At 43.8% G+C, this 13,879-nt stretch overlaps 1 long non-coding RNA gene across 1 annotated transcript in view; it reads left to right on the plus strand.

Moving 5' to 3' along the window:
• Positions 1–383: 383 nt before the first annotated feature.
• The window catches only part of LOC141982407 (uncharacterized), a 28,155-nt gene continuing 14,659 nt past the window's right edge, over positions 384–13,879 (plus strand). Inside the window, exons 1-2 of the long non-coding RNA XR_012638062.1 lie at positions 384–493; positions 3,856–4,125. This is a non-coding gene — a long non-coding RNA (uncharacterized LOC141982407). The remainder of the gene's footprint in view (positions 494–3,855; positions 4,126–13,879) is intronic.

The raw sequence follows: 13,879 nt of genomic DNA on the forward strand, positions 1-13,879 counted from the left end.
ACTCCTGCTGTTTATTTATACAAATACTGACATTTAAGTGGCTCACCATATGCTGGGAACACTCTTGGGAACACTTTCTCTTAGGCCTTGTCTACACTGGCAAGTTACTGTGCAGTAAAGCAGCTTTCTGTGGTGTAACTCCCGAGGTGTACACACTGACAAGCCACTTAGTGCACAGAAACTCCTCAGTTGAGTATTGCAAAAAACCCACCATGATGAGAGTTGTAAGCCTTAAAGCACAGAGGCTCCTGCGCTGTATTGGCAGTGTAAACACATTACAGCACAGAAAGCAATCGATTGGCCTCCGGAAGTATCCCATAAACCCGCAAGTGGCCTCTCTGCTCATTGTTTTGAACTTGTCTGCCCTGGAGACGTGTGCCCCTCCCCTTTCAAAGCTCCATTTCTGACAGCCATTGCATGCTGTGCTGATCTGCTCCTGGACACAAAGGAAACCATTAATATGGAATGCTCCTGCTGTTGAACACAGAGGCAGGTGAGTGTGTGCGTGCATGGGAGTGAGTGAGAGAGAGACTGAGATTGCTGGCCAGAGAGCTGGGGAGAGAGGCTGGTGTTGATGTCGGAGTTTCCCCCTTCCACAGGACTGGTTGCTTCCTGCCACTATCTGAACTTACAAGACAGCATGCTGACACACTCTCGGTCCCCCAAAACATTGTATTTCCCCCCCTCCGTACACATACACATTCCCTGTCACACACTCTGCTCCCCCCCACTCCCCCAGCTTCAGTTGAAAAGCACCTGGAAATGTAGTAGGATGTCCAGGGAACAATGGGATTTGGAAACCTGCATCATGTGACACTGTGCCTGCCCCATGAGACATTGCAAATCCTTCCCAAAGCACCCTGTGTCCAGTTGCACAGTGGGATGGCTACCACAATGTACTTCTCTTTGCTGTTGCAAGAGCTGCTAATGTGGATGCATTCCACTGTCGCAAGGAGCACAGAGTTGTGGACGCACAACAGCGGTTTAATTCCAGTGCTTTAATAAAAGTGGTAGAACTTTTTATGTTGTGCAGAAACTTGCCAGTGTAGACATACACTTAAAGGATTAAAAGAGTGACTTCATAGCATAGGCTGATCAACATTTTGACATTCTGGTTGTGCTCCAAGGATGCGGCTAATACGTTCTAAACCTTGCCTCCAGAAAAGAAGGCACATATTTGGTCCATCATTAAAGGACAGTAATGAGTAAAATGGAAAACTGTATGCAGCATCTGTGTAACACGTATATTAATTAATTAATATCTATCCTCTTTGCTGCTTTCATGTTCATTCTGAGACAGAATGGGGGGCTCACAGTATATGGATTATTAAATCTTTTTTTCTTCTTTTGAAATCTACAGAAAACCTTTATAGTGTTACTGAAATTGGATTACTGTAAAACTACAAACCTTATTTAAACATTGTGGTTCATAGAAATAATATTTTGCACATAAGAGGATCTATAATGCAGTTAGCATTGAAGGTTTTACAGGCTAGCCATCAGGCAATGCACTTCCTCTCCAATATCGAATAATTTAGGCATTGGCTACCTTTCAGAATGGCTGTGTGGCTGTCTCCCAATAAAGCACTCAGCAGAGTTTTCTCTTTGTTCTGAGAGTGATACCTTTTCAAAGATCATGGACAGTTTGTCCTGAAGAACAAAGAAAGCTTGTTTGTGCTAATTTTGTCCCAGCAAGGCAAATGAGGAAGAGGAGAGACACTGTACTACAAAAAGAACGAGGAGTACTTGTGGCACCTTAGAGACTAACACATTTATTTGAGAATAAGCTTTCGTGGGCTAAAGCCCACTTCATCAGATGCATGTAGTAGAAAATACAGTAGGAACATATACACATATATATATACACACACACGTATATATACACACAGAAAACATGAAAAAATAGGGGTTGCCATACCAGCTCTAATGAGACCAATCGATTAAGGTGGGCTATTATCAGCAGGAGAAAAAAAAACATTTGTAGTGATAATTAGGATAATTTATCCTGCTGATAATAGCCCACCTTAATCAATTGGTCTCATTAGAGCTGGTATGGCAACCCCCATTTTTTCATGTTTTCTGTGTATATCTATATATCTTCCTACTGTATTTTCTACTACATGCATCTGATGAAGTGGGCTTTCGCCCATGAAAGCTTATGCTCAAATAACTTTGTTCATCTCTAAGGTGCCACAAGTACTCCTCGTTCTTTTGCTGATACAGACTAACATGGCTACCACTCTGAAACCTGTACTACAAAAGGAGACAATAAAATAGAGAGTATTATTGGTAAAATATTTGGGTGAGAAGATATGTAGGCATGATAATAAGCTACGAGAGGAAAGCTTATGTATACTTTTAGCATAAATATTGAGAAAAGATTGCTGATTTGTCAATAAGAATGCATCTTTAGGATGACTGGATAACAGCATGAAATTTACTTACAGAATTTGTTACAATAAGACAACAGAAAGAGTGATTCATTGTGAATTACATTGACAATTTGAAAGATGTTTTTTTTCCCTCAAGGAGGCAGAATTGCACACAAGTGTACAGTTCTTAAGATAAGCCACAGATTCTAAGGCCAGAAGGGACTATGATGGCACTGTTACAGTCATACAACTTTTTTTTTTTTTAAGCATGAAGGTAGGGTACGCTCTAAGAAGAAATATTGGATTGTTGTCAACTTTATTATGCAGTTTCTTCTGAGAGATGCTATTGCAAATAGTAATAGAGTTTACTCTTGACCTTAATCTTTCTTAAGAGAGTCAATTCTTAGAGCACAGTTGCTTCCTGGGAATTGGGCATTTGTGTCTGGGCTCAGATTTCTGAAAGAAAAAATTGCCTGCATGCATTTGTGACCATTTATGTTCAGTGGCTGGTTTACTGAGTTTAAACGTAACAAGAATATATCTAGATTCTATGTCACTGATTTCTCTAAAAGCAGGAAACTGACCTGGCATCTGATACTGCTGTGCAGCAGAGAGGTCACAATATAAATGTAAAACTGCCACTGAATTCAATGGAAGGAGAGTTATGCTTAGGCTGAGCAGTTCTGAAAAGCTCACCATACTTTCAAAAATGCATGTAAATAATGTATTAGTTTCTGCCTGAGATCATCCTGCGATTTTGTGTATGTAAGAGAGAGTGTAAAGGGGCTGGAGCTATATATACAGTTACTCAAGCATGTTAACTTTGCCACTGAAAATGGCACTGAATAACCAACACACACACACAAAGAAGCCACCATCTCTGTACCTTCCTCATCTGATACCACAGTTCTTACTGAGGAAAAACAACCACTGACCTCAATAAGAGTTTTAGCATAGTCATTCCTGGTACAGTCTGTACTTTCAACAAATCTCAGAAAAGTCACAGGCTTATTCAGCTGTACTGAAAACACTGCAAGCAAAACAAAACAGCAGAGAGGCTAATAGAGGGAGTTTGCCTGGGATCTGTCTGAGAGGAGGTATGCTATGTGCTGCATAAGGGGGGCTGTGTCGGTGAGTATCTGAGTGTCAGTTACAGGGACAGTTTGTCAGTTTGACCGTGTGCTTGATTGTTTGAAAAGTGTGAATTGGGAGTGCTTTGTTCCAAGTGGGCCTTGAGTGGGCCTGACTGTTATAAAAAGGCAGTCAGCTGCGAACCAACTGAGCGGTGAACAGCAGAGAGGCTAACAGAGGGAGTTTGACTGGGAGTTCGCCTGGGGAGAGCCCACTGAGGCTTTCATCTTGCAGGCTTCTGAGTAGTTACTACAACACCTGAGGAAGCTCTTAGAAGGAAGATAATATGGATGGTGAGCGATCGGCTGTTGTGACCTGCACAGGATGTGCCATGTTTGTCTTTCTTCCACAGGACAGAAGCGACTTTGTCTGAACAAAGTGCAAGCTGGTCTCCATATTGGAAGAGACGGTTCAATGTCGGGAGAAACAAGTATTGACCCTGCATTGCATAAGAGAAACTGAAGATTTCCTGGACAGATGTCAGGATATGCTTCTATGGGCACAACATTCTGAAGATTCAGAACAGGCTGCGCAGCGGGGACAGAAGGACGGTGAAGAAATTTGGCAGAATGTGACCTCCAGAAGAAAGAGGAGTGTCCATGTACGAGCAAGGCAGATACAGGTGAGCAACTGTTTTCATGTTCTCTCCACAGGTACTAATGCAGAGAGTGGATAGACAATACATCTGAGGGAAGGGAGCAGAAGGAGACTCCACCGATTGGAAGGCATGAGATGCACTGTCTTAGGGATGGGGGTTCCACGACCACACCGCTCCCAAGAGAAGGAGGTGGGCTGTGGTGGTCGGGGACTCACTCCTAAGGGGGACTGGGTCATGTATCTGCCATCCTGACTGGGAAAGATGAGAAGTATCCTGCTTGCCAGGAGCTAGGATTCACGATGTGACAGAGAGACTGCCGAGACTCATCAAGCCCTTGGATCACTACCCCTTCCTGCTTCTCTATGTGGGCACCAATGAATCATAGAATCATAGAATATCAGGGTTGGAAGGGACCCCAGAAGGTCATCTAGTCCAACCCCCTGCTCGAAGCAGGACCAATTCCCAGTTAAATCATCCCAGCCAGGGCTTTGTCAAGCCTGACCTTAAAAACCTCTAAGGAAGGAGATTCTACCACCTCCCTAGGTAACGCATTCCAGTGTTTCACCACCCTCTTAGTGAAAAAGTTTTTCCTAATATCCAATCTAAACCTCCCCCATTGCAACTTGAGACCATTACTCCTCGTTCTGTCATCTGCTACCATTGAGAACAGTCTAGAGCCATCCTCTTTGGAACCCCCTTTCAGGTAGTTGAAAGCAGCTATCAAATCCCCCCTCATTCTTCTCTTCTGCAGACTAAACAATCCCAGCTCCCTCAGCCTCTCGTCATAAGTCATGTGCTCTAGACCCCTAATCATTTTTGTTGCCCTTCGCTGGACTCTCTCCAATTTATCCACATCCTTCTTGTAGTGTGGGGCCCAAAACTGGACACAGTACTCCAGATGAGGCCTCACCAGTGTCGAATGATACTGCCAAGAATGATCTTGAGCACATCACTGCAGACTACGTGGCTCTGGGAAGAAGGATAAAGAAGTTTGAGGCGCAAGTGGTGTTCTCGTCCATCCTCTCTATGGAAGGAAAAGGCCTGGGTAGAGACAATCGAATCATGGAAATCAACAAATGGCTACGCAGTGGTGTTGAAGAGAAGGCTCTGGATTCTTTAAACATGGGATGGTGTTCCAAGAAGAAGGATTGCTAGGCAGAGACGGGCTCCACCTAACAAAGAGAGGGAAGAGCATTTTTGCAAGCAGGCTGGCTAACCTAGTGAGGAGGGCTTTAAACTAGGTTCACTGGGGGAAGGAGACCAAAGCCCTGAGGTAAGTGGGGAAGTGGGATCCCGGGAGGAAGCACAAGTGGTAGAGTGCAAGAGGGGACGACTCCTGCCTCATACTGAGAAAGTAGGATGATCAGTGTGTTATCTTAAGTGATTATACACAAATGCAAGAAGCCTGGGAAACAAGCTGGGAAGTCCTGGCACAGTCAAGGAATTATGATGTGATTGGAATAACAGACTTGGTGAGATAACTCACATGACTGGAGTACTGTCATGGATGGATATAAGCTGTTCAGGAAGGACAGGCAGGGCAGAAAAGGTGGGGGAGTTGCACTGTATGTAAGAGAGCAGTATGACTGCTCAGAGCTCAAGTATGAAACTGCAGAAAAACCTGAGAGTCTCTGGATTAAGTTTAGAAGTGTGAGAAACAAGGTGGTGTCGTAGTGGGAGTCTGCTATAGACTACCAGACCAGAGGGATGAGGTGGACGAGGCTTTCTTCCAGCGATTAACAGAAGTTACTAGATTGCAGGCCCTGGTTCTCATGGGGGACTTCAATCACCCCGATATCTGCTGGGAGAGCAATACAGCAGTGCATAGACAATCCAGGAAGTTTTTGGAAAGTGTAGGGGAAAATTTTGTGGTGCAAGTGCTGGAGGAACCAACTAGGGGCAGAGTTATTCTTGACCTGCTGCTCACAAACAGGGAAGAATTAGTAGGAGAAGCAAAAGTGGATGGGAACCTGGGAGGCAGTGACCATGAGATGGTCGAGTTCAGGATCCTGACACAAGGAAGAAAGGAGAGTAGCAGAATACGGACCCTGGAATTCAGAAAAGCAGACTTTGACTACCTCAGGGAACTGATGGGCAGGATCCCCTGGGAGAATAACATCTCCTGGGAAAGGAGTCCAGGAGAGCTGACTTATTTTGAAGAATCCTTATTGAGGTTGCAGGAACAAACCATCCTGACATGTAGAAAGAATAGTAAATATGGCAGGCGACCAGCTTGGCTTAACAGTAAAATCCTTGCTGATCTTAAACACGCAAAAAGAAGCTTACAAGAAGTGGAAAACTAGAGAAATGGCCAGGCAGGAGTATAAAAATATTGCTCAGGCATGCAGGAGTGAAATCAGGAAGGCCAAATCACACCTGGAGTTGCAGCTAGAAAGGGATGTTAAGAGTAACAAGAAGGGTTTCTTCATATATATTAGCAACAAGAAGAAGATTAAGGAAAGTGTGGGCCCCTTACTGAATGAGGGAGGCAACCTAATGACTGAGGATGTGGAAAAAGCTAATATACTCAATGCTTATTTTGCCTCTGTCTTCACGAACAAGATCAGCTCCCAGACTATTGCACTGGGCAGCACAGTATGGGGAGGAGGTGACCAGCCCTCTGTGGAGAAAGAAGTGGTTTGGGACTATTTAGAAAAGCTGGACAAGCACAAGTCCATGGGGCCGGATGCGCTGCATCCGAGGGTGCTAAGGGAGTTGGCTGATGTGATTGCAGAGCCATTGGCCATTATCTTTGAAAACTCATGGCGATCGGGGGAGGTCCTGGATGACTGGAAAAAGGCTAACGTAGTGCCCATCTTTAAAAAAGGGAAGAAGGAGGATCCAGGGAACTACAGGCCAGTCAGCCTCACCTCAGTCCCTGGAAAAAACATGGAGCAGGTCCTCAAGGAATCAATTCTGAAGCACTTAGAGGAGAGGAAAGTTATAAGGAACAGTCAGCATGGATTCACCAAGGGCAAGTCATGCCTGACTAATCTAATTGCCTTCTTTGACAAGATAAATGGCTCTGTGGATGAGGGGAAAGCGGTGGACCTGTTATTCCTTAACTTTAGCAAAGCTTTTGATACGGTCTCCCACAGTATTCTTGCCAGCAAGTTAAAGAACTATGGGCTGGATGAATGGACTGTAAGGTGGATAGAAACCTGGCTAGATCATCGGGCTCAACAGGTAGTGATCAATGACCCCATGTCTAGCTGGCAGCCGGTATCAAGCGGAGTGCCCCAAGGGTTCATCCTGGGGCTGGTTTTATTCAATATCTTCATTATCGATCTGGAGCATGGTGTGGATTACATCCTCAGCAAGTTTGCAGAGGACACTAAACTGGGAGGAGTGGTAGATATGCTGGAAGGTAGTGATAGATACAGAGGGACCTAGACAAATTAGAGGAGTGGGCCAAAATGAATCTGATGAGGTTCAACAAGGACAAGTGCAGCATCCTGCACTTAGGATGGAAGAATCCCATGCACTGCTACTGACTAGGGACTGAGTGGCTAGGCAGCAGTTCTGCAGAAAAGGACCTAGGGGATATGGTGGACAAGAAGCTGGATATGAGTCAACAGTGTGCCCTTTTTGCCAAGAAGGCTAATGGTATATTGGGCTGTTGTAGCGAAGCAATGATTTACCAGTGCGGTGCCTCCTGCTGACTGTCTCGGGAATTAGCTCTCCAGCCTAAGGAGTGCCCTCTGCAGGCTGGTGTCTCGCCTGCCACGAGCCCCCTGTCCCTCCTGGACTCTGGTGCCCTTTACCTTGGGGTTCTGCTCCAGCAGTCCCCACACTCTGGGTCTCGCCTCCCAGGGGAATCCCCAACCCTCTAAACCCACCTTGCCTCAGTGGCTACTGCCAGTCATCATCTAGCCCTATTCACTGGGGCAGCCTGCAGCCTGTAATGGGCACTCATAACTGGCAATGGGTTAGGACCTGCTGCCTTTGCCTATCCTCCGGCTGCCCCTCTGCAGCCCCAGTACCTTTTCATAGGCATTCATCAAGGCCTGCATCTGGGGGGTTTACCGGGCTGGAGCTCCCCAGCCCTATTCCCCAGTACTGCTCCAGCTCAGGTACCTTACTCCCAGGCAGCTAGCCCTTCCCACTCCAGGGCTAGAGTGAGACTCTTCCAGCTCCTGGTCCCCAGCCTTCTTATAAGGGCCAACTGGGCCCTGATTGAGCTGGCCACAGCTGTGGCTGCTTCCCCCAATCAACCTAGCTTTTCTCAGCCACAGCCCTCTCCAGGGCTGCTTTTACTGTTGGCTGCCCCTGGCAGCCCTGTCCCAGGTTATAAAACCAGAGAGGGGAGGTTGGCTAATGAAGTGTCCTGCGATTGTAGGGCCGTTTTCCGATCCTCAGTACATTCACGTATCCGGGCGGAGTTCCTCTGGGCAGCGTCCACCGACTCCCTTGACGCCTTCGAGGAGCGGTGGGCGCTGTCCGAAGTTCTCTGCTCGGTGACCCCGTCCGGTTCCCTCCGTCTGACCCTTTGATTGAGGGGAAGAGCGAGAGACCCCAGCCCCAGCCGTTGCCACTGTGGATACCATCATTACTGTCACCTAGGAGGGGTCCTATAACACGTGGGTGTAATCCCCCCCACCCGCAAACCGCCCACCCCGCAGCCGTGCCCATCTTGTCGGGCACTCTCAGGAGAGGAATAATCGGTGACACTGGGCGCGGCACTAGGTAACTCGAGGGGGTGGAAGTGTCGAGGAAGCCCCCCCCCCCGCTCTAGGCCACCAGGTAACTCAGGAGGGTGGAAGACCACAAGTGTCGAGGAAGCCCTCCCGCTCTGGGCCCAGGCTAGCCTGAACACTTCTCCCTCCTGAAGGCTGCTGTGTTATACCTTCTGTTTACTTTTGTTTTGTTGCATAGTTTTGCTTTATCCCCTTTGGTGATTCTTTGTAAGTGTTACACAAATAAAAATTTTTTCTGCTTCAAAAAAAAAAAAGTGTTACATAAATAAAATTCTTTTCTGCTTTAAAAAAAAAAAAGCCCTGTCCCAGGGCTGTTTTAACCCCTTCAGGGCCGGAGCGGGGTAACCACCCCGCTACAGTTGTATAAGTAGGAAAATTGCCAGCAGATAGAGGGACGTGATCATTCCCCTCTATTCGGCATTGGTGAGACCTCATCTGGAGTACTCTGTCCAGTTTAGGGCCCCACAGTACAAGAAGGATGTTGAAAAATTGGAAAGAGTCCAGTGAAGGGCAATAAAAATAATTAGGGGCTTGGAGCACATGACTTATGAGGAGATGCTGAGGGAACTGGGATTATTTAGTCTGCAGAAGAGAAGAATGAGGGGGGATTTGATAGCTGCTTTCAACTATCTGAAAGGGGGTTCCAAAGAGGATGGATCTAGACTCTTCTCAGTGGTAGCACATGACAGAACAAGGAGTAATGGTCTCAAGTTGCAGTGGGGGAGGTTTAGGTTGGATATTAGGAAAAACTTTTTCACTAGGAAGGTGGTGAAGCACTGGAATGGATTACCTAGGGAGGTGGTGGAATCTCCTTCCTTAGAGGTTTTTAAGGTCAGGCTTGACAAAGCCCCGACTGGGATGATTTAGTTGGGGATTGGTCCTGCTTTGAGCAGGGGGTTGGACTAGATGACCTTCTGAGGTCCCCTCCAACCCTGATATGCTATGATTCTATGATGCTAAAACAAAAACAAAAAACAAAAATCCACAGCCTCCATAGAATGTAATACAGGAATAATATTAACTGAGGTTCAAACTACAGTAGATTGTTCATTTTCTGGACATGAGAGAAAAATTGATTTTGGAACCAGCCTTGCTTAAGTGACTTCAGAATGTAAATCTTAAGAAGAAATACCACTCAACTCCTGAATGAAATATCAAAGAGCCAAATTCAGCACATTGATTAATTCGTGTCATGTCAAAGAAAATTTCCAAGATAAAAGATCCATACAAAATGTTGTAATATAAATACATTACTCTGCCCTCTTTCCTACAACTTTGAAAATAGATAAGTAATAAAAAATACAGTTTTCAGAGTAGCAGCCGTGTTAGTCTGTATCCGCAAAAAGAAAAGGAGGACTTGTGGCAACTTAGAGAATAACAAATGTATTTGAGCATAAGCTTTCGTGAGCTACAGCTCACTCCGATGAAGTGAGCTGTAGCTCACAAAAGCTTATGCTCAAATAAATTTGTTTTTCTCTAAGGTGCTACAAGTCCTCCTTTTCTTTTAAAAAATACAGTATATACTTACTGCAGATACCATAACAAAATTAAAATCAATATTCCCCCCCACCTCTCTCTTCTGCTTTCATCCCAAACTTGTCCTAGCTCATATCTTTCTAGGGTCGTCCTGTAAGTACAATACTTTTTTTATTTATTTATTGTATTAATAAAATAATCCTTTATAATATGCATTGAAATTTGCTGCACTCAGAGCCACTAAAATCAGTGAGAGTCTCTTCACTAATTGGGCATTGGTTCAGGCCAAGAGAGCACAAGAACATGCACCTGGATGTCCCAACGCAGTTTAGATCCCTATTGTGACAGATGCTGCACAAACGAATACTGAGACATGGCCTCTGCTCCAGAGAATTTACAGGCTTAAATGTTTAGAGGTTAATGGTGGTTCTCAGTGCCTCCATTTTTAAGTATCCAACCTGAGACATCTTAAATGGGCTAGATTTTCAAGCAAGTGCTGAGCAGTGGTTGGCTGAAAGTCAGGTGTCTCAAGTTGAGCACTCAAAAACTGAGGCCTTCAATTAAATTAACAAGAGAGATAAAAGAATCATCATCCCCATTTTACAGATGGAAAACTGAGGCACAGAAAAATTTAGGGAGGGATTTTCAAAGCCACATTGGGATTTAATAGCAAAAGTTCATTTATGTGACTTTTGAAAATCTCCCCGCAAGTGACTTGTCCAAGTTCACACAGGAAGTCTGTGACAGAGCCAGATAATGAACCCAAGTCTTCTGAGTTCCAGTCTAGCTGCTTAATCAGAAGACAGTCCTACTCTTCATGCCTGTCCGGCCCTTGATGAGGAGGAAAAATTACAATTTTTAATCAAAAAAACACACACACAGCATTCTTGTATTCAAACTCTTATAAGAATGAGCTTTATTTCTCCAATTATTTATTTATGACTGTGATAAAAAATAATATCTCATGCCTAAAACAAAACTTCGAAAAACAAAATAAAAGAGAAAAAAAATGACTGAAAGCTCATTTCAAGCACCACATTGTTTTAATATAATTGTTTTTTTTAATCCTATATCATGATTGCAAAAGTCCATTCTTGCACAGAAGATCTTTTAAACATATATGTATGAGATGAGGAAACATAAGAATCCCAAGTACGTAGGGTGGCAAGTAGGTAAAAATAAAACCCTATTCAACCATGCTAAAATGCACCACAAACAATATTACTAATAAAGAAAGGTTATACAACTGAAGGGTATATCACATGGTGGTTTTTCTTTGAACCTCATCAGTTTCAATCGGCTTGATCTTACATCACCCACATTTCATTTTGAATTTGGGATTGAGTTGAGCCCCAAACCTGATATAAAAAAGGGAACTTTAAAACATATACCCGCACATAATACTAGCTCTTTGATCCAAATCCTATTGTGAGACTACTATGGCCATTGGATTGCACTGTTTGGTATTTAAACCACTCAAATTTATAAGTCAGGGAAGATTTTGTTTGTTTACAGATTTCAGCAGCCTTTCAAGAAATATGGTGTGAACTTCGTGTCTGTAAAGAAACATGGAAGCAGGTTAATTTTGCATGACAATAATATTCTGAGCGCTATCCTCTTCCCCCAAATGCATGCAGTGTGGGGATTACATTACTTACTCTCACCTTTTTGCTCCCCCCACCAAACCTGTCATTTTACAAGAACAAATCTACCTTTCTTTTAAAATGTGTTATACTATTTGCTTTAGATTTCCTTCCCTTAGTGAAATTGTAGAGGCTTGTCAAAACAACTGTGAAATGCCATTTAGGGGGCAAAAACTGCTTCAAAAATCTGACTGTGTTGCACTTCTGAAGCAAACTGTAAAAACGGAAGTTGGCAATAAGAAATTTAAGTGTGTCACGCAAACTCCACTATTGTATAATGACCCAGAATAGGAAGCATGAATAAAAACCGTGTGCTTTTTTCATTTCTATTCATGTGTGAAAATATTTTGTGAGGAGGTTGGAACAAAGGAAAGGGCTTTAGAAAGCAGATTTGCTAAAGGCATGTTAGAGAAAGGTGCTGAGCCTTATTTTGCAGTGTGTGAATTGTAGATATCTTGAAAAGAAATCTCAGATCCCATGGTTGGGAATAGATTTTAGTTTGGATTGTACACTCACAACCCAGTTTTGATTTACTGATGCTGAAAGCGTGCAAAATGTCATCATTGCTCTGGTTCAGTCTCTGAAAAGGATTGAGGGTTTTGGTTTGGAGGGTTTCCAATATGTGTGTACGCAATCAGTGTTTCCAATATATAGTAAGAAATATCATTTTGGCCACTGCACTGCACTGTTTTGAGCTCCCAGCCCCTACATTTCTCCCAACCCCAAATCAACTCCACCCACCCAGCCACAGAACAATTTTACACCCTTCTTGTGCCCAAGCCCCACGTTTGCCTCAAGCCCCCTGGACTTCTGCTCCTCCTGCACTTACAGAGGTTCTTTCTTCTCTCCCTTCCATGTCTGGAGGGAGGCAGCTCCAAGGGGGTTCTCCTCTCCATATTCCCAAGCCTGGTGTCACAGCATTAGAGAAAAGACAAGAAGTGGAAAGCAGCAGAAGGGAGCAATCCATCTCCACAAAGTTGGAGTAGGGGATGAGAGAGTCGAGCATCCTCAGAGGCTGTGCTGTTTGTGCTCCTACCTCCTTTCTTTTGAAAGTGATACTGGCTGCTCTCACTCTACCCTCCCCCACCCATTTCCTCTTGGCTCCTTAGGGGAGGTGGAGAGAGCCCTGCCTGCTTCTTACAGCAACCCTGATTGGCTGTTCTTTCCCAGCTGGTGGGGAGGGCAGACAATCAGACAGATCTTTCCCTTGGGCAGTCTGAAATAATATGAAGACCGGAGTTTCTCAGTGCTGAAAGATGTCCCAAAGTGATCCATGCTTAGCCTTGAAAGGACTAGATTTTTACTGGTAAACGTTTTTATACGTACACAAAGAAACCAGCGAAAAAATGTTTCCATCAATAATAATCAGAATTTACCTATCGGCAAAGAAAGAAAAGTGCTGCTTGATTACTTGTTAGAATTTGATTTAAGATGATTTACTGTATATATTTTGAAATGTGATGTTGACAATTTGTGTTTTAACAGTTATAATTTTTTTTACTTTTTGCATCTCAATATTCACTGTCATTAAATAATTGGCTGACCCCCTCCCACCCATTGTCTGATCCCTCAATAAACTGCTTACAGTTGTGAACATTTAAGTCAATAAAAATACAAAAAAAAGCTTAAAATCCATATTTTTATGCAACTGTGAACTTTGAAACCAATAGAAATCTAAAAAATGTTTTAAAATAAACCAGTATTAACTGTCAAAATCATAAAAATATAAACACTGAATGTTCCCACTCCTATTTAGAAGCAGCACTGAGATCAAGGACAGCTTCTTGGCAGCTTCTTAGTAGCTTTTGAAAATGTTGCCATTTATTTAGATACTTAAAATATATATTTAGGAGTTTAGACTAGTTTTTAAATTCTTGGCCCTGATGCTTAATTGCATGTGTGCATGTTAGTTTTACATTTTTGAAGATCAGACTCCAAATCCAAAGAGCTGTCTGACGAAAA

Source organism: Natator depressus, chromosome 1 (genome assembly GCF_965152275.1).
Source record: "Natator depressus isolate rNatDep1 chromosome 1, rNatDep2.hap1, whole genome shotgun sequence".
In the NCBI taxonomy this organism is placed as follows: Eukaryota; Metazoa; Chordata; order Testudines; family Cheloniidae; genus Natator; species Natator depressus.